Source organism: Amblyomma mixtum, chromosome 9, assembly GCF_055824585.1.
Source record: "Amblyomma mixtum isolate Tamu chromosome 9, ASM5582458v1, whole genome shotgun sequence".
Taxonomy (NCBI): Eukaryota; Metazoa; Arthropoda; class Arachnida; order Ixodida; family Ixodidae; genus Amblyomma; species Amblyomma mixtum.
This window is the reverse complement of record NC_143020.1, coordinates 67,282,768-67,289,061: the sequence shown is the minus strand read 5'-3', so window position 1 is coordinate 67,289,061 and position 6,294 is coordinate 67,282,768.

Sequence of the window (6,294 nt, the reverse complement as noted above, 5' to 3'; positions counted from 1 at the left end):
CATTTGGTAAACGGCTGTCCCTGTCAGGCTGTGGTCCCTGGTTCGAACCCCGGACCGGGGGGAATTTTTGTTTATCTATGAAATATCTTGCGTTTGTTTCCTTTTCTTTGACAGCGCTTGGGAGGATGTTGAGGAGTAATTACTCCCTTGATAGTGGAAAATGTGTTAGCACGTTGTCGTCTGTACCATAACTGGTGGCGTCTTTCTAGAAGGTTGCTCCCCTAATCAATGTTTCGACCTCCACTTCTAAGCCTTCGTGTTTTTGATGAACTCTCACTGCTTGTTTCTCCTAACGGCGAAGTATTTTGTTACGTTCTCGCCTATAAGCAAAATCTTAATCAGTTATGATTGATACCAAATGCTTCTGGAGGGAATGCCGCATTCGTCAAGGTCACGTGCAAACGTGGACTGCAGCAACCCCCGCAAGCCACACACCGGGCTCGCTATGTACGCTTCCACGGTGAATTGAATAGAGAAGGAGTGGAGTGAAACGCCAAGATCCAAACGAGATAACCTAATTTCCAAAATGCCCGTGGTTCAACTCTGCCGAGCCGAGTTTCACGTAGCGAAAGATTCAAGCGACTTGCCGCATTGTTCCAAGATGAACTTTTTTTTTTAATCGAGGTGTTTGCCATTAGACATAATGTAAAAAAGAAAGAAAGTTATAAGAAGGAGTGTACTTCAATACACGTGCGCGCCTCAGCGCGCTCTCCTTCCTCCATAGCACACAGCTCTGGTTATATATACCCCGTACCTTATGTCACAACTGTGAACTGTATCACGTGACACAACGTGATTACCACGTGACTTTCTTGCAGCCTCTGCCGACAACTTCCAATGTCAGAATTCAATGTCAAAGCTCAAGATCAAAGTTCAATATGAAAGTTTAACGTCAACTGTCACGGTCAAAGATCAAATGTCAATGTCAAAGGTCGGGGTCGAAGTTCAAGGTCCAAGGTGGCCCACTAAGCGGACCACACATGGTTAGGTATATGTGCATAGCAACACTAACCATGTCTCATCTCAAGCTCGTCTCAAGGTCATTCGGAGGCTCACGGAGAAAAGCGTCCCAGCGATAGTAATGTAGCTTTCGCTACAAAGCTTAACAACGGTGCAGCTGGTATGCAATTTGCAAGGCCCAAAAGCTGCTGATATGAAATGTATATGGTCCACGGCGGCATGTCGTATCAAGCGGCTACTGTTGCTTTACTTTTGTGCTTCCCTTTTACTAATTACCATGCCTTTACCATGCGTTTACCATGCCTTTGCTTTCAGGTCATTTCACGCCAAATGTTCCAGATGTTTCGCTGAACCATCTCCGATTCGTTAAAAAAAAACGCGCACACTTACCGAAAAGTCGTAAACTAAGCCTTAAATGTTTTTGCCGAAAATAGTTTACTCGTGATGTGAGCGCAGTTGGGAAGAATTCGAAAACCTGTGACGCTTAGCAGCGCTCAATAACTTATCAGAAATCTAATTTTTTTCTACGACACTCCATAAACAGTTCAGTGACAGATTTTGGCTTTTTATGTGATTCAGGCCAAGTATTTTTGTGCGGCATAAATATTTTTTGAAATGTAAATGAGATGTAAAAATTCTGCCATTTTCTCATATCTTTATGAAAATATATAAACTTGCTATCCGGAATTAAAAATTAACGTTTTGTTTCCATACATGACAATTAACTACACCAAATGTTGCAGCAGACTAAACTGAATGCGTCGAATAAAATTACCCTGAAGTTAGGAAAAAGTGCGTTTTCAACCGTAACTTAGGAGGGTAGATGTGTAGGCCAGTTGGTGAGACATGATGGAGCTAGACACCGCAGCGGACACGGGACGCCCTGTGTCGTCTTCTTTCTCTGTCCCGTGTCCGCTGCGGTGTCTAGCTCCTTTATGTTTCAACCGTAAGCATCCGCTTATTTCCCCCTGAAGTCGTTCAAGTAAAGATACAAGGAACAGCTGCGTCAGTGGAATAGTTTACTGCCTTTCATTTCTAAAGTTTAAGTCGAAATGATTTTTGTTTCAAGCGAGAGGAGGAGGAGAAAATCTTTATTGCTTTTAAAAACGTAACCTGAGGTTGACGCTAGGCAGTCAGAGGACACTCGCGATGACCTCGGTGGCTCGCTCATTGTCCTTGCGTTGGCCACCCGGCTAAAAGCTGAGCAGTGCAGTATCCCTCTGCTCGAAAGTACTTAGCGATAGCGCTGGCTTAGGGACGTCAACGGGGAAGCCCAGAAGATGTGGACTGTAGCAGCAACTGCGCTTTCTCCGCAGTCGGTACTACAGCTACAGAGAAACATTTCAGCTGTTTTTCGAGTGTTTGCACGCGTTCTCCTGGCGATTCTTCGGCGCCTTGCCGTCGGCTGGTAGCATTTCGGCATTCCTGAGCAGTCAGGTGTTAAGAACCATCTGTGACCGATGACGTGGAACCACTCCGCGAGGTAGAAGAACATTGTCGCCGAGCTGCATCCTTAGCACAACGGTTTGCAAGACGTTTTTCCTTCTGTTCTGGCGTCTCTTGTGCACGTTGTCGCTTTCTCGCGTCTTCCTGCCGTTGTCACTTCTCCTTACAAACTCAGCCGCATGACACTGCCACCACCCCACAGCACCTTGTCGCCCTTATCCAGCGCCACATGGCCACAGTTACAGACAGGCTGCTTCATTTCTCCCCGCCGTCTCTCATGCTTTGGTTTGGTTTATGGGTTTTAACGTCCCAAACCGACTAAGGCTATGAAAGACGCCGTAGTGGAGGACTCCGGAAATTTCGACCACCTGTGGTTTTTTAACATGCACTGACGTCGCACAGTACACGGGCCTCTAGAATTTCTCCTACAAAGAAATTCAACTGCCGCGGCCGGGATCGAACCCGCGTTTTTCGGGTCAGCAGCCGAGCACCATAACCACTGAGCCACCGCGGCGGCCACTCTCTCATGCTTTCACCCCACCTTTTCTCCTCCTTGTAGCACCTGTGGCGTGCCCAGATCCACACTTTTCCACTACTTTTGGGAATGTCCTTTCCCAAAGGCAGTACCCCCCATCCCCGATCCCACTCATTCTTCCTGGGAGGCTGCTTTACGGACCGCTCAGCCCGCCGGCCAGAAATTGCTGATGGATCGGGCTTTACGTGAAGCACAAGCCCGTGGACTCCTGGACCAGTAGGGGACCACCCTGGAAGACTTTTTTTGTGTAATAAAGTTGTTTCCATCCATCCATGCACTTCTCCTTAAAGGATTGCATAGCAGAGCTTTCACGACAAGGCAAGCGCGCATTTATAGACGCTTAACAGGGCAGGAGCATGGGCGCCGCCGTATTTCGTCCCGTGACCATTCCGCCACGCTGCCAGGAAGTCGCCAGAACGCCATCGCCCGTTCGGCTCTACACCTTGGTCGTCGGTAAATTGGTTTTTGAGGAAAGGAAATGTGCCAGTCTCGCATATCTCGGTGGACACCTGTACCTCGCCGTAACGAGAAGGAAGGAAGATGCGAGGGAACGAAGACACCGTATTCACTAGACGCGCCTGTGTTGATTTCAAACTATCGAGCTGGCATGGCGGAGTAGTTAGTGGGCTCGTCTCTCACTGCGGTGCCCTGGTTCGATTCCATAACTCGACCAATTTCCTACTCGGTTTTATTTTTATGCGAAGCATATTGCTAGAGCTACCACTCACGCCGTCGCCGTGGGACCCCTAGCCGTGACACCACGTGACACCGTAACGTCACACCACGTGATACCGTGACGTCACACCACGTGACATCGGATGTGAGAGCCGGCCTCCACCTCGCGCCGTCGCCGTGGGACCCCTAGCCGTCACGCCACGTGACACCGTGACGTCACACAACGTGACATCGGATGAGAGAGCCGGCCTCCACCTCGCGCCGTCGCCGTGGGACCCCTAGCCGTCAAACCCGCGCATTTCGAACGCGCGTTCACACTCGGTGTAGGTGAAACGCTCGCTACACCGGGCAGGCAGACGCGGCTTCCGTGGCAATCCAGGCGCTCACCCAACGCGCGTCTCGGGGTTAGTCGGCGTTCCGCTGTAGTCATGCCGTTGTCTTCCCCCACGACGAAGGCTTCTAGTGGTTGTATTAAAATGACCAAGTATTCAACCAAGGAAAGCCATGTATTACCAAGCCTAGCCACTAATATGCTTCGCATTCCCCAGGCTTAGCCAAGCTGAGCCTCAGCAATTTTTTGCTTATGTGGTCTGAGTAGAAATGAGGCTAATTGGTTAACCGATATCATTCGAATGCCGTCGATGCACTGCGCTCCAGTGCTGCTAACGTCAGCTTCGAAGCCCAGAAGTGGCGGGCATCGAGGCACCCTATGGCGGACCTCCTAGTGGCGCCATCTGTCGTAGACAAAGCAAACTGCTCGACCCCGCTGCCGCGCGTCGCGCCGACGGCGCTACCTTCTGTCGGAGCGCGGCTGAAGCAACGCTGTTCAAGGTCAACCGTGGCCACTGCCGGGGCCCACGCGACGGCTCGAAACCTGGCGCAGTATTGCTTACGGAATAACATGATTTCCTCACTCGCTCACATCAGAATCCACAGAAACGGCAGACTGACTTACATTTAAAGAGGATCATCGTTCATCCATGGGATCGAAAACTGAACTGGCCGTCGCCACCAGCGTGTTTGGCGTCGCCTCCCGCAGAGGTTCTGACTGCATTTTGTCACGTGCGCTCCGAGGGACACCATCTATGCGATATTATGCGGACATATACACGGTGTGTTACCTATAACTCTACACAATTTTTCAATATAGACATCTTGAGTTACAAGAGCGCTTTTTTCGCCAGAGCACTGTCAGCAGTGTAGTGCATTAGAATAAAAGTAAAACGTGCTAATTACGAGGCTTCTTAACTAATATTAAATAGTTGGCTCTTTAATTATTACATTTAGGCTTCTTATTTATTCAGGGGCATGTAGCCCCTGAATAGCACTGTCAGCAGTGTAGTGCATTAGAATAAAACTAAAACGTGCTAACTACGAGGCTTCTTAACTAATATTGAATAGTTGTCTCTTTAACTATTACGTTTAGGCTTCTTATTTATTCAGGGGCATGTAGCCCACCGTAATTTATATCCGCAACAGTTTATAAAATTTCGAAAGCGCGGTTACCCTCGACGTTTTGGCCTGACAAATTTTTGCTACATCGCGTCAAAATAGTGCGTTTTCGAGAAGCTTGCAGGCAAAGCAACCTCTCCAGTGCACGTAGCTCGTCGCAAGAGCCAAAATTTGTTGGGTCGCAGCGCCTTGGGTAACCACGTTTTCGAAATTCCAAGAACTGATCTGAAGATTACGGTGGGCTACACGCTTCTATACAATCAAGGAGCGTGACAGTAACAGTTAGAAAGTTAACTATTCAATATTAGGCTGCCTGATAGTTAGCACATATTAGGTCCATTCTGATGCACTCCACCGCTGACAATGCTACGCCGAAAAAAGCGCTCTTCAGACTCAAAAGCCCATTTTTCAAACCTGTGTAAGGTCTTAGTTTAAACACCCTGTATAAAGCATTGGTGTTATGGATGCCGTGCCGGCTACTCCACCTTAGTCGGGGTCCACGTGACTCAGCGCGTTGAATTTCCTCGTTTTCTGCTTTTGGCTCCTAAGTTCCAAAGTTGGTAATTCAATGTTCAAAAGAAAAAACGACCTCGCCTATCGCATTTCTTCACTTGGAACAGGTCCCAGTCAGATGGTAGCAACATCTACGGTTTCTTTAGCTTCACCTTTAAAGATGCAAGACTGCGAGAGACGGCGAACTAAAGTGGTTTTGTTTCTCGCTTTAAATGTTTCTCGCTTTAAAAATTTCTTTTGAAACCGCCACGTTTCTTTTTAACCTGGACCACCTCAGCTTAAAATATAAGGGTGTTCTTGGTTCAAAGCTCACTTTTCTGCTATTAGAGTATGAATTTTTTACTTCGACGTACTCAGTTTCATCAGTTGTAATAAATTTTACAGGTAACAGACGTCCAGGGAAGCAAAGCGCATGTTTTCTAATTTCAGAGAGCTATTTCATAATAACAAAAGAACGAGATGGTATAGATTTTACATTTGCATATATTCTAAAAAATATTTAATGTGTATAAAGATGCATGACTCGATTCACGAAGAAAGCCAGAATCTTTGCAATGTCATTAAAAAAATTTAAGACGGTGCTGTAAAATTTTATTTTTTCTCAATTACTGAGCAGTGCTTTGTTTCGCGCCATTTTAAAATGTTCAAACAGCGCTCCCCTCACGAATAAAGTTTTTTTCCGGCAAATATACAGCAGGACAACATTGCGCATG